Here is a 23,009-nt window from a genome sequence, read left to right as displayed (position 1 = left end):
GAGAGACAAGTCTCCCACGAACGCCACCCAGACTATGCCCCAGTCGAGAGCACCAACTCTATAGAAAGAGTCCATTGTGACAAATCATTGTGCGTCAGCCCCAGCAGCACGGGCTTGTTTGTCTTATGAATAATTCAGCAGGCCTCTCCAACACTAAACAACAGAGGCCTGTACTGTATGTTTAACCAGTTGGGTAGGAAAAACCACTATGTTTGTCAGATAAAATCTGCATGGTCTTAACGCGCAAGCATTCTGTTTGGCCACGTCTGAAAGGTTACTCTGGGAAATGGGCCTTCGTTGGTGCCTCTGATCTGATCTCTCAGCTGATAGCACCAGGTGGTTCCCTACAAGTATGAGTGTGTGTGTGTGAGTTGCATAGAAATGGAGAGAGTCAGACCGGATGGTGTCATTTACACTGTGCTACCGCAGTGTTCAAAGATACTGGTAAACTAACTCCATTCGCTCTTCCAAGCCCTTGTCTGAAATACGACACCGTACAGTCACACTGGAGGCCACCACCCTGGCCAAGAGGGGAAGTGGCATTCACAGGCTCTCACAGAGACCCGCTCTCTCCTCTCGGAGGACACTTTCACACTGGGGCTTTTGGTGAAGGCCTGACTTTGGTTTGTATTGTTGGTTTGAAAGTTGGTCTTACTTCACCAGCGAACCACACTCAAGTCCACTTAAAAATGGTGATTTGGGAAACTGTTGGTGTGGTCTCCAGTACTATATTCAATTAGTACGAATACAATGTGGCGAGAGTGAACTGATATTGATTAGCCTATTAGCTGATAATGCATTTTCTGTTGCTGCTTCTTTGCACAGAAACTGGCTTTAGCGAGCACACACACACACACACACACACACACACACACATACATATACATATGTATGGTATATATATATATATATATATATATATATATATATATATATATATATATATATATATATATATATATATATATATACATACATGCACACAATTTATTGTTAATAGACTTTATAGTGAGAAAGAATAGATCATAATGTTGAATTTAATACTATAAATCAGTGAAGTCAGCTGTAAAAAATGGACGGATTATTTTCAATTGCTGCATGCTTCTTTAAAACACGCTAAAAATAAAGTTTTTGAGAGGAAAAAACATATGTCATTTATAACTCACATTTTATTACATTCAGAAATAATAACGGCAGGCCTAATAATGTTCTAATGTAATGTAAAAATATATAATTTTAATGGATACATATAATTGCAGTATATAATAATATACGCTTAGCTATAAACAAACAAACAAAAAAAAAATAATAATTTAAAGCGAAACATAAGGTAAGGTTGGGCTTACCTCTTTCATTTGGGACAAATCCAAACTTTCCATATTCATGATGTTGCCCATTTTGAAGCTAAACTATTATTCATTAGGTAAATATGTATGTGTGTGTGTGTGTGTATATATATATATATATATATATGTGTGTGTATATATAATTTATGTGTGTATATATATATAATTTATGTGTGTATATATATAATTTATGTGTGTATATATATAATTTGTGTGTATATATCGTATATATATGTGTGTATAGATATATATATATATATGTGTATGTATATATATATATATATATGTGTGTGTGTATATATATTATATATATATATATATATATATATATATATATATATATATATATATATATATATATATATAATATATATATATATATTATATATATATATATAATGACTGTTTAATAACAATTGCATGCAGAAAGACCCTTTGTGTAAAGGTCTTTCTTTTAATTTTTGATGCGTAGACTGTAGCCTAAGACTATCCCACGTTTTGAAATTAACTCACTGTAAATTTTCTAATGGTTTTTAAGTATGTTACAATGTTATATTATAAAGTTATTGTTGTTTTACTTCGTCGTTTCATCTCCGTTTACAAACCAAAATTTTACAATTACAGCCAGTTTGCAACCTGTGCCTTTGTGCCACGTGGCGTTAGTATCACAAATAACTTGAACACGCGACTGACTTGCAGTTAACACCGCGGACCCTGCAGCGGCGGTACACACGGCGGTATTGGGACCTATAATTTACTGTATTTACTGTTTTGAACACCTGATAATTTTAAGAACAGTCTTCAAATAGTCTGGTTTTTCTGTGGCTCAGTGGTAGAGCATTGCGTTAGCAGCGCAAAAGGTTGTGGGTTCGAAAAAAATTTTAACACATGAAAGCAAAAAAAAAAAAAATTGATAAAATCAACTCCTTCTTTAAATAAATTTAAATAAAAAATACATCTAAATGCATAAATGTAAATGCATATAGATATTTTTAAATAATTTTTATTATGAAAATTTTTTATTATGAATTTTTTTTTCTTTCATAATTAGTGCTACAATTGCCCTTGACTTCACAGCTGGTAAAATTGTATTGCTACCAATAAGTGTTTGCAATTTCGCCTCTGTTCATATTTAACAATACTCTCCTATGGTTTATTATTGTAAATTCAAAGACAACAAAATAAAAATAAAGATAGAAGTAATATAAAAAATATTAAAGTAATATAAAAACAATTTAAATTCTTGTTGCTGAAAATTTCTCACAAAGGGGGAAAAAATATTTTCAGATGGAGTACTTTACTTAGCATGTGCTGAATATGTCATACATTTATTGTTACAGTTGCCTGCAGTATTCACTGCTTATCTGGATGTCATGATGACACTGAATCATAATTTAGTTCAGAACCAGATATTTACAGAGACCTGCAGGGATAGAGGATGGTGAAACTGATCTCTGGTTCTGAACAAGCAGTCAAACCCGGTATTAAAACAGCCTGCATTTCTGCACATTACCCAGCAGTTCTCTGTGTGTGTGTGTGTGTGTGTGTGTCCCTTGATTGTTACGTTAGAGTGCTGTAAAACTGACACTTATTGGGATGGTGTGGGCACTGCAGTCGCACAAGCAGCTTATGTAATGAGACATTTTTTCTCTCTCTCACTTTCCTCTCCATCTCTGTCTGCCTACACTCTGAGAAAATTAGATGGTGCCGAAATGCCTGGGATTACAGGGAATCGTGGCTGTGTGTTTATGTTGCTCACCAGGCTGTGGATGGGAAAGATGAGATCTGTATGTTCAACTTGTCGCCAGATCTGTTGTGTTTGTCTGGAGTAGGGAGGAATGTGCAAAATTACATATTTTCAAAATCAACTAGTTGGTGGTTTGCATAAAATACTAGTCATCTAGTCAGTCTCTAGAAAGCCCTGTTCTATCTATCTGTCTGTCTGTCTGTCTGTCTGTCTGTCTCGATCTATTGTTCTACCTATCGTTCTATCATTTTATCTATTGTTCTATTGTAAGAAACTCCCATTGATTCTAAGTTTGTTCATTCTAAATTGTTCTTTTCTCATTCGAAACATTTAAATGTTTGATTCATTGTACTGAAATGGTTAATTCGGACAGTTTTTGTAAATGAACGGTCTCAAAAAAGGTTAATTGAGGTTCATTAATTCATATCCCTGCATAGCGAAATATTAAATTTCTACTGTTAACTCACAGTATATAAATTAGAGATTGTTTTTAATTTTTCCTTTTATTGCATGTACTGCAAATGTTGAACTTTGTTGTTTTTATTTAAAAAATCAAAGTTTATTTATAAAACACTTTTTTTAAAAACAGCAAGTGTTTATCAAAGTGCTGTACACGCATAAAAGAATTAAATATATCAATGATACAAACAGTCAACACTGTAAAAAAAGACAATAAGACACCATAAAGACAATAAAAGAAATGAAAAAAACTAAAAACTATGAAAAAAAAAACCTATGGCTCAATTAAATTATATGCAATATAAAAATGTAATGTAGAAATGTAGCAAGTACGATTCATTCTAGTTATTTGCTGCTTCCTAAATGGTCCTTTTTTCATAAGTATTATTGGAAAAGATTCATTCTAATGAGTCTTTTCTTTCATATGAAATGTTTGGTTAAATTCATTCTAGTGAACCTAGAAACTTTGTTCAGGATTTTCTTGTAGATAAACTTAAAAAAAAAAACGATTCATCATCATTTGGATTTTATGTGAGTTTATTATAAATTTATTAGTTCAAGATATTTGTTTTTGTTCCAGAAATTTTGGCACTAATTAAATTATACATATTTTAATTGAATAGTTATGCGTTTTAAAATATATTACGTCCTTAATAACTTTATAGTTGGATACTTTTTGTTCATATACTGTAGTTAAAGCACTTTGAAAATGTTAGCTACAAGCTAATCATAATTTAAAGTAGTCTCAACAAACCGGGTTAATACCAGCTGTGTTGGTGTGTTTTTCAGCTAGACAGTGTAAGAAAAAGAAAAGGAAAGGTCTAGTCAATCTCAGTAATCGACTAGTCGGTTCTTGAATAACTCAAGCAGCATGACCTATTCCTAGTCTGGACAGAGCGATGAAGACTCCTGACAGGCCCGCACGCATCTGATCATCCCTCACAGAGTCGCCGGCTGTCTTCCTCCTCCGGCCCTGTCGCTATGGTGAGGATGTCACATGGAAACAGCCCAGCGGTGGGAGGTGTGAAAGAGAATGTCACAGACAGCAGTCCAAATATGACACCATTGGCAGGGGGCACACGGGGGAAATGGCACACAACACCTCACTAAGCCACCTGAGCATGAAATAAAGCAGATAAGAGAAACTGACCAGATGTTTCGCTTTACGGGGGGGCATGAGAGTAAACGGCTGAGAGAAACGGTGAAGTCCTGAGCTTGTTAGCTTATTGAGAGAGCCGAGACATGAGTCCTATAGCGATGATTGATTGATTTAATAGAAGCAGACAGTGCTCATCATTGTCAATCACAGTGATGGGCCGCTCTCTCTTCCTCTACTGTCTCGTTCTGTCTCTCGATCTTTCTTATTTTTTAATCCGTTTGCTCCTCTCTCTCTCCCTCCTGAGCTTTGGTGCCAGGCTGGGCAGGCTCTGATGGGCAGACGGCGAGTTGTCTTCATTATAATGCCTTTATTTATTCATGTGTCTGCGGCCAGTGACAGCCGTGCCTGTGCACAGCTCTCCTCTCTGTCTGCATCCTTAGAGATATGACTCATTTTCATTTCTCTGTCTCTTTCTGCTCACATCATTCTCTCTTCTCTGTCAAGTGCTGCTTTCAGTTAGCTTCAAAACTGACACGCGAATGCACAACATGCATCAGTCACATCCAGCGGCCCACGTCAGCATGCAGAGGGTACACATCAACATGCAGCAGAAGAATTGCTTGACGCGGGCGGCTTGTGTGGGCCAGATTACCTTATGACCACTTTTTGGGAGGCCAGCGCTGGCTGTCTATTTCAGTTCGGTCTATAAATAGCCGTGCTGCGGTTTTTGTCAGTTTGATAAGCTTGTAATTGGAGTTGCATCCATCAGGTTACTGAGGGCTTTTAATCCTGAGATGTGTTGGCTGGGTTCTGGAGCTGCTTCTGGCTGGGTTTCAGGTTAAAGAGCATTCACCGCCATTGTTTTAGCCTGGGTTCACTGAGCTAAAAGCTATTAGATTATTACAGTGTGTCAAAAGCAAATTAATCTAATTTTGCCTATCCGTGGCTCTGCCAAACAGTCAACCCTAATCAGGCATTGTGTTCAGACCTCCTTTTTAAGCCTCTGGCATGAGGTACGTCGGGTTTTTCTAAGGATTATAGATCAAAATTCGGTTATGTCGCTCTTTCACCTGAATTAGTGCAGTTTGTTGGGATTTTACAGCTCTGTTGTAGTTGGTAGTCTGCCTCTTTGTGGTATAGATCAAAAGAAAAGCAGTGATTATGAAACGGATCACTTCACTCTAAGCTCTTAGGGGTTTTTTTTCCATATGCTTTGATACATCAGAACCTGGTGGGCTTCTGTTATGGAGCCCAGTGTTCGGCAGCACTGCTCTAGGGGCCATCAGTGAACCCTCTGATGGTCCTCTGGCAAATGAGGGATAACTGCAGCAAGCATGTGACAGAGAAGAGAGGCAGCTAGGATACTGGGATACATGCTGGGTCACCTCCCCAAGCAAAAGCCCTCACATCTGTAACAATTAATGCTTCAGACTTTTGAAGAAATATCAAAGTATAGGTCATTAGAAATGGAAGTTGTAAAGAATTTAATCAATTTCTGGTTTAATTTCTAGTTCATTGACAATTCATTTTGAAACTTTTGAGGAAGAAACATCTCTCTTTGGATTTTTATTATTATTGTTATTTTTTGATAAATGAATAAATTCTGGTGTGTTTAGTAATTGGTCTTATCCTTTTAGTCATATCCATGACAAGAGTTTGGAAGGATTTTTTGTTTGTTTTTGAAAGAAGTATCTTATCCTCACCAAGGCTTTATTTGATCACAAATACAGTAAAACCGTCATATTGTGAAATATTTTTTTTTTTCTTTTTTAATACATTTTAAAATGTTATTTATTTCAGCAACCATTAGTCTAGTTTTTAGTGTCACATTGACTTTCAAAAATCTGATTTAGAGCTTAAGAAACATTTTTTAATTATTAATGTTGAAACCAGTTCAGAATGGTAGTGTACATTTCATTCATTTTTATAACATACTGCTAACTTGATTTGTAAAGTGTGTGTCATTGTATTTGTTTGATTCACAAACGAATGACTCACAAGAGTCATTGGTTTGGGAACCGTACCTCACTGGTTACACTGAGGCTGTTCTTTTATTGATTAAGAAATGTTTGTTTTGATGTGGAATAAGAACTGGTCTCACTTCTCTTTCATGGATTCAATTAAAAAAAAAAAATAGTGAAAAGAACCGAATGTAAATATTTTAGATATTTAGAAATGTAAAAAATATAAGCTATTCATGACTATAGAATAGCCCACCAATTTTGTGATATGGGACGATTTTTGTGTTTACGCTGGCATGTATGCATGTACTGATTTCTTTTTTATTCTTGTAATGGCCTAATCTGGCTCTACCTGCTGTGCTGTAGTCTTATTGTTAAAAAAAAAAACACAAGTATTTTCCATATGATCAGCAAATTTTGAAGGAACGTCAGCATTTTACATAACTTGTTATATTTTTGTTCGCATGTTTCTCTTCACTTCCCCAAACAACCCTAATGCATGCACGCGTTTTGTACAGTATGAGTGTGTGAGAGTCTTCGCTTACGTGATCATGTGCAGCCACATTATGTCAGAGCCGGGCTGTGTGCTCAAGGCCGAGGGGTTCAACACAGCGGGAGACACTGCTGTTTAATTTCAGCACTTCATCCCCCTCCGTAATGAAGCTTCCCTCACGCACGTTTGCTCACACCCTGCCAGTGCTGCTGGCGGGTAATTGGGATGTGACTGAGCATAAATATCCCTTACGCCTGCCACAGACCGACCTCCCCACGACCCTGCAGATAGCTCTTTGTCTTAATGGACATATCATCTTTTATTTAGATCACCATTTGAAAGTAATTGTCAGCAGGAGGGGGTTATTGCAGTAGATGGAGACGAATAGACTGGTGTTTCACAGCAGACCTCTTTGATTGGCTGCAGTTTTTGGCTGGCTTTGATTATGCGAGTCGGAACAAAGGTGTGTGCTGTGCCAAGCTGTTTTTGGAGGCTTATTAGAAGCACCGCCCCAACCCCATCCTTCCTAATCAGCTGCCATTGGAGCTCTGCTGTCTCTAATACGATCAAAGATGCATGCATGTATCTTTTGAATTCCAATGCTGACATGTATACGTTTAGATGTGTTTTACAGTTTACGTAAGTATTTTTTTTTCTTTTCACCCAAGTTTGCCGTTAAGTAACTGCACCTGGTGAGTAACAGTTAAAATGCAATGCAGTGTGTCATATGGGAGTGTTGTTGTTTGTAAGTGTTGAGTCTGTACACAGCAGCAGCAGGAATCATGGGAAATGACCTCAGGTAAATCTTAGATTCAGCAGGGATGATCACAGAGATTTCAGCATTTGCTCGGAGTTATCACGAATTATATATTTCAGGGCTACAGACTGTGCTTAAAACGGTCGCATTTATGCCCAAAAATATCAATTCGCGGAAGATCACTACTGGCGGCTATAGAAATTTACGTTATGACTTACAAATTTGCATGTAATGCCTTTTTTCCTGCTTGTTTTGCGATCACATCTTTTGCTATGTTGATGTAATAAACTGAGATGATGCACATAAAATTTTTAGTAGAAAAAAGACTTTCAAACAGTCCTCATCTCTGGCAAACACCAGCGTTGACCACACACCTGCTTAAAGCAGCTCCAGTTGTGGCAGCTCCACAGGTAAAGCTGTCAGCTGTGTGGAAATAAAGTAAAAGTGCAAAGTTTTGTGCAAAACTTGAACAAACTACAACAGGTAAAGCTGTCAGCTGTGTGGACATTAACAATATCGTTAACAATTCTCGTTTATAATCGATACTAATATGGCTTCTTATCAAGATCTTTACTTTATATGCTGTGTTCTGTTAATGCGTGAACTTCATATTATTTGTAGCGTACTTGCCGACCAGTAATCGCAATAAGCTTTGTGCTCTGTTACCTTTTAAACAAAGTATCAGCTTTAAATTTGTCAAATTCATAACAAAATTCAAACAATAAATACTGTTTTGGCATTCTTCAATGTGGTATGAGCTTCTGCTTTAGCACCTCAGTTCAAGAGGCACGTGAACCCATCAAATCTTTCTGTGTACTTCTGTAGTACGGAATAAACATGAATGGACATCAAAAGGTAGATTAGATACAGTACAATTTACTACAATGTCTCATGTAATTACTCATTCAGTGCTTCAAACTGCAAAACATTTAAAGCATGTAAACAATAACAATAAATTTACCTCAGAATAACCATTTGGCATTCATTAGTCAGCTAGAAAAAATAACTATAAAGAGGTGCAATTCGCTAAATATATGCGCTATATTGCATATTCATATTTTTACTTTTACCTGGTTACCATATTTTTATGCCACCTCCTATACAAATGCATGTTACTAATGAAGAAAAACAGACTTGATGTGTGCGGGACACATGACAACATTTATAAGATGCATTGAGGAGGAGCCTACACTACACTCAATGGCCAAGTGATGCTGACATACTGTGGTTATGGTCTGTGATATTGGCACAGATTCTGTGTATTAAACAATTCTTTGTGAATGTATATAGTTCTGAAGTTGGAAAAGATGTTTAGTTCCCACTTTAAGTGAACCTTATTTCCTAGAACATCTACAGTATGGATTAAAATGCTAATGCTCTAAAAGTAAGGGAGACATAAGCACATTACAGTATGACTGAAATGTTAAAGTATTTAAAAAAGAAAATAAAGAAAGAAAACATTTATTCTAAAAATTACTTGGCGACTATTTTTGTTTCTTATAGGAGCCAATGGCTCCTTAAGTAATTTTATTTTTTTTTGGTCTGGAGCCCTGTATTTCCACCATCAGAGGTGGCTGCTTTTTGATTTCAAAGTGACTTTATGAATGCACATTTCTGGTCTTTTTGAGCTTGTCTATAAAAAGCATTCACCACCCTTGGACTTCCATGTATGTTTGTTGTTTTTACAACTCTACAACACACTGAACTCAAATAAATAATTCACCCCAAAATAAAAATGAATTTTAAATTTAAATAATTAAATTTCATAAGAAAAATCTAATACAGGATATATAAATATACATCATTTATAGAATGAAAAGTCATAATTTACTCACCCTCATGTCATTTCAAACCCATTAAACTTTTCTTTCTGTTCAGAAGACTTTGCTCGATTCATGCGGATTACGTTTTTACAATGTCTTTATGAACTTTTAAAAATGGCCATGTTTTGGGTGAATGGACTTTCAGTGGAGGCATCGAAATCTCTCAGGTTTCATTAAAATATATTGGTTTGTGTTTTGATGAATGACAGTCTTGTGGGTTTGGAATGTCATGAAGGTGAGTATTTGATGACAGAATTTTCATTTTTGAGTAAACTCAATTTTAATTTGGCTTTGATCCAAAATAATTACAAGTATGAATCCAATATAACTGACTTGAAAAGTATTCACCCATTTTAAACAATCACTTGTGTGACCAGTTGGTTTTAGGAGACGCATCAATAGTTAAATGGAGGTAACTTGTGTGCAGTCAAGGGCTTTCAATTGACTTTAGTATAAATACACCATCTGGAAGGTTCAGTTTGGCAAGTCAATATTATGGCAGGACTTACACCATGAACATGAAAGCTCCAAACAACTCAACAAAAAAGTAATTAAAGGGCACTAAGCAGAAGATGGATACAAGAAGATTTCCAAGTCATTGAATATCCCTTGGAGTTCATTTAAGTCCTTAATTAAGAAATGGGAAGAGTATAGCACAGCTGAGAAAACTTTTGATTGGCAGGACATAGTAAGTAAAATGGGTTGTGGAAGTGGTTTCACACTGACTTTAAAGAACCTTGGGTGCCCACTGTGACATTAGCCTCATCAGCAGCTTTAGGATGTTTATGTCTTTTTAGTCTTATATTTAACAGCCGGTACACTGTAAACAAAGGTGTATTACTCCACAGATGGACGAGATTCTTTGGTTGGGGTGATTAATCTCTCAGGCAGAGCATCTCATTCACAAGGGGCCCCATCAACAGACATTGCAAGGTTGCAATAAAAGCAGCAAACATAGCACCGTGGACTCTAATAAATCTTCGGAGGTTAAACCCCACAGCACTAAAAACCTAGAAAGACCTTTTCATCATCCCAATAAAAGTGGCATTGTCACAGTGTTTGTGGTAAGCCACCTTCCAGGGTGCTGGAATTAGTGCACCCCTGTAATCTAGTTTAACACAGCCTACATTTCATTGTTCCATCAGTTTTTGTTAAAGCCTATACAGTATTTTTCAAATACTGTAATTGTGGGGTGGAAATGAGCATTTTTCCAAATCAGTCCAAATCTAAATTAATATCTAATATCAGCCAGTATGTAGGTTATGTGCTTCAAAATATAAATATAATTTTATTTTTAACTGTCATTGTGCATAATATGTTTTAGAAGGCTTTAGAATATGCAATATAAAACCAAACCAAAATAAAATAAAATATACATAAAAATTAAAATATATATATATATTAAAAATATATATATATATTTAGTACAGACCAAAAGTTTGGAAACATTACTATTTTTAATGTTTTTGAAAGAAGTTTTCTTCTGCTCATCAGCCTGCATTTATTTGATCAAAAATACAGAAAAAAAACAGTAATATTGTGAAATATTATTACAACTTAAAATAATAGTTTTCTATTTGAATATACTTTAAAAAAAAAAAAAAATGTATTCCTGTGATGCAAAGCTGAATTTTCAGCATCATTACTCCAGCCTTCAGTGTCACATGTCTAATCACATGATCATTTAGAAATCATTCTAATATTCTGATTTATTATGATTGTTGGAAAACAGTATGCTGTCTAATATATTTGATGAATAAAAGGTTAGCATTTATTCAAAATAAAAAAAAAATTCTAAAAATATATATTCTAATAATATATTTTCTTTACTATCACTTTTTATCAATTTAACACATCCTTGCTGAATAAAAAGTATGATTTTATTTAAAAAAAAAAAGAAAAAAAAAAAATTACTGAAAATTAACTGACCAGTAGTGTATATTGTTATTACAAAATATTTATATTTTAAAACATAGCTTCTTTTTCTTTTTTTTTTTACTTTTACTTTTTATTCATCAAAGTATCCTAAAAAAAGTATCACATGTTCTGAAAAAATATTAAGCAGCAGAACTGTTTCCAACTTTGATAATGAATCATCATATTAGAATGATTTCTAAAGGATCATGTGATAATGATCCTAAAAATCCAGCTTTGCATCACAGAAATAAATGATAATTTAAAGTATAATAAATTTAAAAACAATTATTTTAAATTGTAATAATATATCACAATATTACTATTTGTTTCTGTATTTTTGATCAAATAAATGCAAGCTTGATGAGCAGAAGAAACTTCTTTCAAAAACATAAAAAAAAAAATGAAACTTTTGGTCTGTACTGTATGTATGTATATATATATGTATATATGTATAATATATATATATATATATATATATATATATATATATATAGATATATATATATATATATATATATATACTGAATAAAAAAGCAGTATTTTTAAATATTAAAAACATAAATATAAATTTTTTGAGGTTAAAAAAAGGTTCTGTCACTTCTCTAACAAAGACTATATTGAAATGCTTAATGAATGACTCACTTATTGTTTCTTGACTTAAGCATTTTTTTAAACCCTAAATCTGAAAAAATGTATTTTTCTCTTTTCCTTATCAGTTTGCTATAACTTCCTTTTTTCAGTAGTTTTTCTCTTACAGAGTTGCACGCACGGGTCCTTTTTGCCTTTCCAGGAATTGTCAATATATAGACAACTTCCTAGATCCTGGATATGTGATTTCCAGTCTTTTTTTAACTACCAGATATGGAAGCTGTGATTACTTATTAGAATAATCGCTTTTCCTCTGCTCTCTTTCCTCTGGCTCCCCCCCTCCTGCTCAATCTGTCCTTCCTCTCAGTGGATGATCCAGGAGCCGCACAAAGTGCCACCTTCTTCGGCTGCATTGGAAAGGATAAGTTTGGGAAGATCCTTAAGGAGAAGGCAGAGGAGGCCCATGTGGAAGCCCACTACTACGAGCAGACCGAAGAGCCCACGGGGACCTGCGCTGCTTGCATCACTGGCGACAACAGGTCAGCCACCCCTTTCCACTAGGGAGGGCCTTTATCGCTTCCTCAGGATAGGACCCCCCGCCCCGCACACACACACAGCGCACATTCACACACCCCACCTCACTATGCATTGGGACTCACTGTTCCCTTGCCGGCTGTTCTGCACTTTTCCGCTAGAGCTTTTGATTTATTTATTTGCCGGGGTTAGATCAGCACAGAGGTATTTTGATACACCTCATGACTTGGCCCTGAAGGGTGCTAGATTCCATGACTGAGCAGATATGTGAAACCACTTGGGACGAATACAGTGCTACCTACACATTTGAACAGAGCTGATTGATGTGTTTATTTAAGTGTCACTTACTATTTCTCTGCTTGTGAAGAAAATGCGATCGTAAGCATGGAAGCTTATTGACTTATCTGAACTGTGAGGATTTGTTCAAATGAACAGCATATTTAAACTTCTGATGGTCCGCTGACACATTTTTGGAGCTTGCCCGGATAATCTTAAAGGAAAAGTTATGTCAGAAAAAAAAAATCTGCCGCCATGGATTATTAGGATTGGGAGTTGTAAGAAGTTTAATGATTCTGAATCTCTGTCAATGATTGTGGTTCTTTAATAATTTCATAATTCTTTTAGCACTTTGTAAGAAATATAACCATTTTAGATCTATTAAGATCCAACTCATAAGAGTCATTTGTCCTAGAAATACACAATTTAATTATGACATAATTTTCATTTCTGGCAGGACTATTGCTTTAATGGAAAAAAAAATGCATACATCTGCAGGGGCACCGGTGTCAGTGACATCAGTTGAATAATAGATGCTCCTCTGAGGCAGCCGTGATCGTTCAGGTGGTGATCTGCATTTGTTTTGCATGTTGTCAGCCATGCTATTGCCTTTTAATCAGAGCTGCTAACAAAACTATTGTAAGTGTGTGTGTACATGAACAACCGCTCACAGGTGTGTCCTCTCTGAGCTAAGCTGACAAACGAGAGGCACTGCAGATCATCCTCGGCAGTTTATTGTGGATTCATGCATTTGCTGTAACAGAATTGATGTTGAGAGAGTGTTTATGAAAGCAAATACTACTGGATAGCATTCTCCAGGTATTATAGACCACCTTGGAGTACACATACTTGTAGTCAAATAATATACGTTTAAAAGGTCCCATGTAACCAGTGGAGATATGAAATTCGAGAAGGAGATTTATGAGGGCTGGTCTCTTTGTTTAGACTGTCATAGAGTTAGTGTGAGTGGGCTATACATTAGAGACAGTTTGAAAGAGCAGCAGTTTGTAGAGCTGTCAGCCTTGGCCTTATGAGACTCTTCTCATTAGCACCTCACCTGTCAAAGCAGACCCTTTCATTACAGGAGACTTGCAGACCTGCGGCTCAAGGCCTGAAAGCGGTTTGATCAATAGCTTACTCAATACTTTCTCCCTCCAGCTACGCAGTGCACCTGTACGTAGCCGCTGGTGAGACAGGCCAGACAAGAAACGGTGATAAAAGGCCACTGATTTCAGACCCGTTTGAGGGGGGAGGGAGAGGTCACGGGTCTACAGCCTGCAGCGAGAGGTCTGCCCTTGCTCTCTGCGCCGCCTCTCACTGTGAGCCGTGGAGAAGTGTCCAACACAATCTGCTTGGTTAGATCAGCGTGACTCTGCCACTCGAAATGCTTATTATGCCTTAATGGATTTGATTTTGATGAACATGATGACATCAAGCTGGAGGGTGTCAGATCAGCCTCTTGCATGTTCGTCTGTGAAAATTACAGTCAGATGCTTTTTTGTCAGGGAAGGGTGTTTAATTAGATGGATACACATGGTAGAGATGCACAACATAAACATATATTTTAAATATTTGCGGCTGATCATAGGATACATGCGGGCCATCCCCAGTCATCCGTTCTCTTCTCTCTCACTTCACTGATCTGGTGTGCAGCGCACAGATAGCGTTATATACTGTAATGCTAGCCAAAGGATAAAAAAAGATGTTAGCGGAGCTAGTTTAGGAAGGGACAAAACAGATGCTGCATTAATTGCATTAAAACTTAAAAACAAAATATTAACTGTAGCCCTAATAAATGTAAATGTGTGTGTTTGTAAATGTACACAAATATATATTTAATATATACATTAAAATCCTCAATTTTGCCATCATCTACCACTCAAAGTAAACCTTAAAAAACACTAATAATTTTATTACACTATTAAGTGAAATCTTTGGCAAAGTTCAAAATGAATAATGAATATACACACTTCATATTGTATATTGAATTGTATTATAATATTGCGTTAACTAAATTCACTTTTAACATTTAAAACATTTTGTTTATATATATATATATATATATATATATATATATATATATATATATATATATATATATATATATATATATATATATATACATATACACACACATACACACACACACACACACACCACACACACACACACACACACACACACACACACACACACACACACACACACACATACATATATATATATATACATACACATACTGTATATATACGTATATATGTATGTATGTATTTACACACAGTTGTGGTCAAGATTCTACATACACTTTGCTGTATCTGCAAAATGTTAATTATTATACTAAAATAAGAGGGATCATAGAAAATGCATGTTCTTTTTTTATTTAGTATTGACCTGAATAAGATATTTCACACCAAAGACGTTGACATATAGTCCACAAGAGTCTCTCAGTTGTCCTCAGTGTGAAAAGATGGATTTCAAAATCATACAGTCATTGTTGTAAAGGGTTCAAATATGCAAAATATGCTGAAAAACCAAAGAATTTGTGGAACCTAAAGGATTTTTCTGAAGAACAGCGGGCAGTTTAACTGTTCAGGACAAACAAGGGACTCATGAAAAACTATCACAAAACAAAAAACAGCTGTGGATCATCCAGGTAACAACACAGCATTAAGAATCAAGCATATGTAAAGTTATGAAATATGTAATATATATAACTATTATTTTTAATTGAAAAAACTGCTAATATACTGCTGGAAAACTGTTAAAAAAATAAAAAAATAATAAATAAATATATATACATATTATTGCCCATAACATCAAAATAATTATCTGAATTTTAATATCATAGTAAACATAGTAAACAAATTTCCTCAGGGAGATGGAAAGGATGTAATGTGGACCTGTTGCAGGCTGGACTTGAAACCTGCATCCCCCACATGAGCACCGTTGCTCTGTGTCTTGAGTCTCTGCTACAACACAGCTCCAACATCAAATCAAATTTGTAAGGCAGAAATAATATAAATGTACACATTTCTGATTACATGATTCACATTTATATTCTCTTGAACCCATTTTAACAAGCTTGCACCTGTTCATATATTCTCGATGTCAGCCGTTTCTATCAAACCTGTTCAGTTTTCCTCCAAAAGCCGCAGGTCTATTGATTCTCAATTGTGGCCTGACTGTGCATAGCAGTGCTTCTTCTCTAAGGCTAATGCTGCTTCATTGTAGCGGCTGGCCTGTTGGAACTGCATCCTCTCAGTAACAAGTGAATAATGAGAGTGGTTGTTTTTCAAAGTGGAATTAGTTGTTTTTGTTGATACGAGGACCACCGGGAGGTTAATGGAGAAACAGCAGTCCTGGTGGACGTTTGCAATTCTCCTGCATTATTGATTTGTTTGTTCATTTATTTATGGGAAAGGTCTTGTAAGGCATTCACACTTAAATAAAAAGAAGAGAAATAAAGAAAAAAGTATGTTGATATTTAACATGCAGAGCTGACACTAAGCAGCTGTTTAGAAAACCGTAGTCCATATGTTAACCATATTCTGCCTACAGCAATTTACAAAGGTACAGCAGCAGCATGTTTCACTCAGTGAAGGAGCTATATAATTTACACAATCACCCTGAAGATAAAGTCGGTTTTTCAGCTGCTTTATGTGGTTTGTTTCATGCCAAAGACATTTAAAAGAAGGAAATGGGCACTGGTGTTATGAGAAATAGACAGTACCTTTGGGTCATATAATGATGATAATTTAAAGATACAATTTTCTCCAAAACCTTCTGGAAAAAAAAAAATGCATTTGTGAAACATTTTATGTATTCAACTACTTTTTTATTATATAAATCTTGTTTGATTTCCATTTGTCTTGCTGGATTTTTTTTTAGATGCACACCAACATTTTCACTGAACCCATGTTATTTACTTACTTATTACACACTACTATTGTATAAAATATTGCATGTACAAAATAAAATATATAATTTATTTATTTATTTATTTAAATGGTTTTATTTTTTGCAGTTCTGAAATCTGGAAATGATATTTCCATAGTGTAACTCCATTATGTAATATTTATGAACACATTTCGGAAAATATAATAATGTTGAACCCTTTTAATAATCTGACGGTGACTGTAGTTTTGTGCTTTTGTCGTCTGTTAGGTCTCTTGTTGCAAATCTTGCAGCCGCTAATTGCTACAAGAAAGAGAAACACCTTGATCTGGAGGAGAACTGGAAGCTTGTTGAGAAAGCCCAAGTTTACTACATCGCTGTAAGTAGAATTGCATCTCTTGACGCTTTTGCCTTTTTTGTCACCACATGATGTGAAGTGTTAAAATTCATTTTTTCAAGTTGTTGGCAGTTTGCTTATTCTTCTCTGAGCCAAACTCAGAAAAATCAAATTGCAAATTTTTCCTCTTGATGAAGGATGAGAGGTTTTTTTTTTTTTTGGATGTGTGTTTTCACTTGTGATCTAATGGTAGAAACATTGTCATCTAGAGTATGTAATATCTATTCCAAACCCTACTCTACTGTCATACATGAAGTCCTGAAGGGTCGTAACTGGTACTGCAAGGTGGGGGATGGAGTGTAGAGCACAGTCGCTGCTCTTTGACCTGTGAGAGTCAAGAGCTTTGATCGACAGGTCACGAGGGGGTGGGATGTCTCACTCTGAAGATCACCGACTGACCTGACACTTCCATATACGGTGCATGTACCTTAATCCCTTTAAAAATAAGTTTATCTAAGCACTCGTCCATTTCGCTAGTCAACTGTGCTGGTTAATTCTGAGTACACACCATGAGAAGAGATAGATGCAAAAAGCTGCTGCTTGTAATTACCGCTAATCAAGGTTGGTGTGAAACGAGCGACCCTATTACACTCCGACCTTATTGTTAATGAGCCATTGCAAATGTAATTGGGATGGCTCTCTGTGTGGGTCCGTACCTGCTGTAAGCTCCATTCATTGAGGGAAAGTCTGGCATCCGCACAGGCTTGGACATCATTTGTTGAATACCTGTATTGTAGGAATGTGATTAACCTCAAAACAGGAGTCAGTCTTTGAAGCTCAATTTGGCAGCCATTGTAACGTGACACTCTAATCAAATCATTTTCGGCCCTGATTAAACATTTTTCATCACACTGTCATTTGGTGAATGGGAAGCTCGAGGCTATACATGAATATTGAGGAGCTGTTTCGTGTTGACGGGCTTTGTGTTTTCAAACTTGGCTGAATATGCCACCGTTCACTGGAAAGTGCCCTGATGGCTCTGCCGCTTCATCGGCTTGCTGTTGCCGTCACTTCTTTTCAGCGTGTTTGTTGCATAAGGATGCAGTCGCACAAGGCGCTCCACCGAACATCGAGATCCACATCAAGCTGTGCCTTTGGATGAATGGCTGTCCTTGACGGCAAAGAAAGCAAGCACATTCCAGTGTTTATTGAAAGTCTTGTCCCTGTTTTGTCAGCCCAGGCTTTTCAGTAGTGCTTGTTTGACAGCGATCCTTAGGGAGAGGGGATAGTTTCTGTTGTGGATGCCCTGTTTGTCCAAGGCTCAAATTTCGGCTGAGATTAGAGTGCTGAGCGTCCCAGAGGGCAGGCTTGTTTTTCCTTCACAGGTCCAAACCGAGCCGTGAATTCAGCTTCTCCAGGTGCGCTGCAGGTCTCCGCTCCACAGACATGTTTAATGCATTTGGCCAAGCTGCACAGCCACTCCAGCCCCACATTTTTCTTGTTCTCGCTCTCTCTCTTTCTGGCCAGAAGCGGCCCGGTGATGGTCGAGGTGTGTGAGAATTGATTATCCAGCCAGAGAAAGTTCATTACTGGAGTAGATCTTCTTCCACCCTAATGGTGGAGCGAAAGTTCCTAAATTCTGCCTCTGGTCTAAGAGTGGTGAGCAGGTAGAGATGGACATGGTCCCTAAGGGAGCCGACTCAACCGTGTCAGGAGTACAGACCGAGGTCTCAGTGGTCGGAATCTCTACGGACTTCCTTTTTGTTCTACACGCACTTGTTTCAGAGAAGCACTCCAGTGCTTGTTTTGGCTGTGCGTCAGATCTTGATTGTTTGAACTGAGGAACTGAAAACAGGCCGGTTGATCAAATAAACTGAGCACTCTTGTTCGTAGTCCTGCTGGTTATCTGGGAGTTTCTGTATTCAACTGACGCAGGATTATGTAAGCGATTTCCTCTTCCATATAACCATCACAAGCTGTGGCACCAGCCAGTCTGTCCTTGTTATGCATCGAGCCACATCTGTCTCTCTCTCTCTCTCTTTCCCTCTCGCTCTGCTGACCTTAAGTTTTGTTTTTTGAGTATCTCTTTATTCTCTACTTGCACAAGGAGGCTCATGTCTTGCCTTGTTATCTAATGAATAAATTCTAGACTAATTCTTTAGGGCGGGATGTAAATATCGATTTTACAATAAATCGTGATCGTCATTTAAACAATTCAGTTGATTTAACAATTAAATGTAGATTTTGAATCATAAAATCCCGATCTTTTACACTATATAGAGCTTGACCAGCTGAGTCTGATTAATAAACAAAAGACTCTTATGAAACTCTTAGAAATGATTCTTTGGTGAATCAAAAACGTACTAGATCCATATTAGAGTTGTTACTAATAACATCAAGTTGAATCTTTCAGCAGTAGAATCTATCTATCTGTCTGTCTATCTGTCTGTATTTGTCAGTCTGTTGTTCTATTATATTTCTACCATCTATCATCTGTCAGTCCTTTATCTATCATATAGATATCTATCAGTGTTAAAATATTCAATTACTGAATGTAATTATAATGATGTTAATTGAGTAACTTGATGTTAATGTAGCTCTAATTGAATTAAATGGAGAGTTGGTGAATTAGAATGGAAACAGGAAATATATATGGATAACTGGCACTGTAATTCATCCACATTTTGGGTCTTCAGCATAAAAGTGATGAATTAAATCCCAGTTCATTTAAAATGCAAATATGTTGGCTGGGTTTATAGTGAGTTAGGCTAGATTTATCGTTGGTGGCTGTGCAAATATGTAATTGCCATGTACTTGGCAAGCGTGTGAGCCCATCTGTGAGAGAACAATACAGTGGTGGTCAATCCTCAGCTCACCCCCTTAGAGAGCTCTTAAACTAGACTGCTTCAGATCTGGTCCGATTCTCACATAGCTCCCTTGACATTATGAGATAGCACATTGTGATGGCACCCCAGTCCACTGCCAGAATTCTTTTCTGCTATTTACAGAGTCATGGCCTTAGAATTGTACCGTATCATGGCATCAGTCAGGACTGCTCCATTTTCCACCTAAGCACCTCTCAGTAACCAGCTAGATTTACTCGTTTAATGGTAAACAAGGACATATTGTGAATCATAAGTGCAAAGGTCTGCTTGATAGTCCTCCGTGGTGCATTTGGCTGAGATTGTTTTTTAAAGAGGGCTGAGTGGAGACCATCCAGCGCCATTTCCACTTAATGCACTGTGGCATGCTTCAGTGCAGTGATAAGGGAGGTCTCCTTGAGCGGTAATCTCTATTGACCTTGTGTTCAGAGTGGAAGACATCCCTGTGTGAACATGAAACCATGCAACTCGCTCACTTTAACCTCAGGGATTGATTTTAATTTGCCCTGATGGTGTTCTATTGAGAGGCTAGATATAGGCATTTCCTGAAGGAAATACCAGTGCTTGCAAGGCATGAGAATAATAGTGGTACAGGTTTAGGCGAAATGAAGTCTTAGGTTGAAAAGCTAAATTATTGGCAGGTTCTTGTTGCAGGTTTGCCATCTCTGTTTGAAACCTGCAGTTGCAGTCATTTGAGGAATTATCATCTTTACGTGGGTATTGCATCGGCATGGCTCCTCAGTGCAGATAAATCTAATGTTTTGAGGAGCATGTGTGGCTGTCAGTCAAATATAATTTAAATATAATTTATATCATGTAAATATTAATATTTTATTTATAAAAAAGCATGTTTTTCTTAAATATATACATGCATGTGTGTGTATGTGTATATATATATATATATATATATATATATATATATATATATATATATATATATATATATATATAATATGTAATATACGTAGTGTACACATTTATTATGTAAATAATTTTTTTTATTTTGGATGCAATTTAATCACTAATTTATATATTATACATTGTTATATACATATATATATATATATATATATATATATATATATATATATATATATATATATATATATATAAAATCGATATCTATATATATATATATATATATATATATATATATATATATATATATATATATTATAGACTAGTATTTACATCTAATATATATATATATAAAATCGACACTATATATTATAGACTAGTATTTACATCTAAATATCAAAATTATATTACTATTAGTTTTCTAAAAATCAATTTATATATTAATATATTTGTATGTTTCATTGATATATTAAATGTATTCTATATAATTTTTTTCATTATTTTGTTTAAAATGTAAATATTTTTAATAAAGTAAAAATATAATTAAAACAATATCATAAATTTATAGTAATGTAGATTAAAAGTGAAAAAAGAAATAAGAAAACTCGCTAACAGTGTGAATGGGGCTTTAATTTGAAATTGTCTACAAAATAAGGTTTGGATTCACTTTGTAATGTAGTTTGAGCCTAATTAATTGCAAAAGTTATACTTGTACACTAATGTTAGAGATTTCAAAAAAAAAAAAAAAAAAAAAAAGCAGAGTGTTTGGGAAATATCAATACTGTGCTGTCTTGCAAGCTATTTAAATATTAGCAGGAATACTCTCGATTGTTGCTCCCCCCGTTTCTTCTGCTCCCCTCCCGCTTTCCTCAGTTTCATTCATCTGTAAATCAGATTAGCATGAGGGAGTTTGTGCGGTAAAGCACTGATTAATGATGCCTGCTGCCAACTCCCAGCGTGCCCGCTACCAAAGGGTGCAATTGGACGAGAGGAGAGTTAATAGATGCTTGGGCCGGGCCGGGCAGTGCGCCTCTCTGCCACCGTGGCACGGCAGAGGACAGCACACAGGCAGAACAGACATTTTTCACTAGAGAAGAGAAAGGGGAGGTAAGAGGAGGGAGGGAGGGGTGTTGAACTTGTGCCAAATGTTTGGTGGCAGGCTGTTGCTAGGAAATGAGAATCCTGAGGCAGAGTGTTCTTCAGTGAGCAGTAATGAGAGACAGGAACAGAGCTGCAAAAAACACACACCAAAAATGGAGATGGATTTCAGAGATGGTACACATTCACAGGGACAGCTGAGACATGGATTATGCTTATTTTGTTGTGATTTCTGTAAGAATGTCAAATTATGGTCAAAATGTCTAATAAAGGGGTGGTCCACATAAAAATATATATATATAATTCCGTCATCATTTACTCACCTTTATATCAAAGGGAGATATTTAGCACAGTATCAGAAATGCTCTTTTTCATATCTACCTCTAGTCACTCTATACACTTTCATTGTATGATATAAAGAGCAGCATGCACGTTCTGGTAAATATCATTTGTTTTTCATACAAAAATAAGTCTTGATTTGGATTTGGAACAACATATCTGAGGTGAGTAAATGTTCACGGGTGTTTCATTTTCAGGAATACTATTCTTTTAAATCATCCTTTTCTTCATAACCATCAGAAGAAAGTGTTTTGTTGTGTACAGTTTTAAAATATTAACCAATAAAATAGAAGCATTTATATATTATATTATATTATATTATATTATATTATATTATATTATATTATATTATATTATATTATATTATATTTATATTATATTATATTATATTATATTATTATATTATATTATATTATTATTAAAAAACATTTCAAGTAACACAGATAAACAATCAGTAAAAATTTGTTTTTATTATTATTATTATTATTTTAAATAATAGCTGCCAGTGTGTTATTGTTAACAACTTTCATTATTTGAAATTAAATAAAACTTAACCCATAAAAAAAATCATAAATGTAAAGCAACAGAGAATATGATAATG

At 35.6% G+C, this 23,009-nt stretch overlaps 1 pseudogene; it reads left to right on the top strand.

The window, feature by feature from the left end:
- The window catches only part of LOC109112299, a 145,035-nt pseudogene that overhangs the window by 61,026 nt on the left and 61,000 nt on the right, over positions 1 to 23,009 (top strand).

Source organism: Cyprinus carpio, chromosome A13 (assembly GCF_018340385.1).
Source record: "Cyprinus carpio isolate SPL01 chromosome A13, ASM1834038v1, whole genome shotgun sequence".
Classification (NCBI taxonomy): domain Eukaryota; kingdom Metazoa; phylum Chordata; class Actinopteri; order Cypriniformes; family Cyprinidae; genus Cyprinus; species Cyprinus carpio.
Note: the sequence above shows the minus strand (reverse complement) of the source record. Positions and strands in the feature narration are given on the sequence as shown.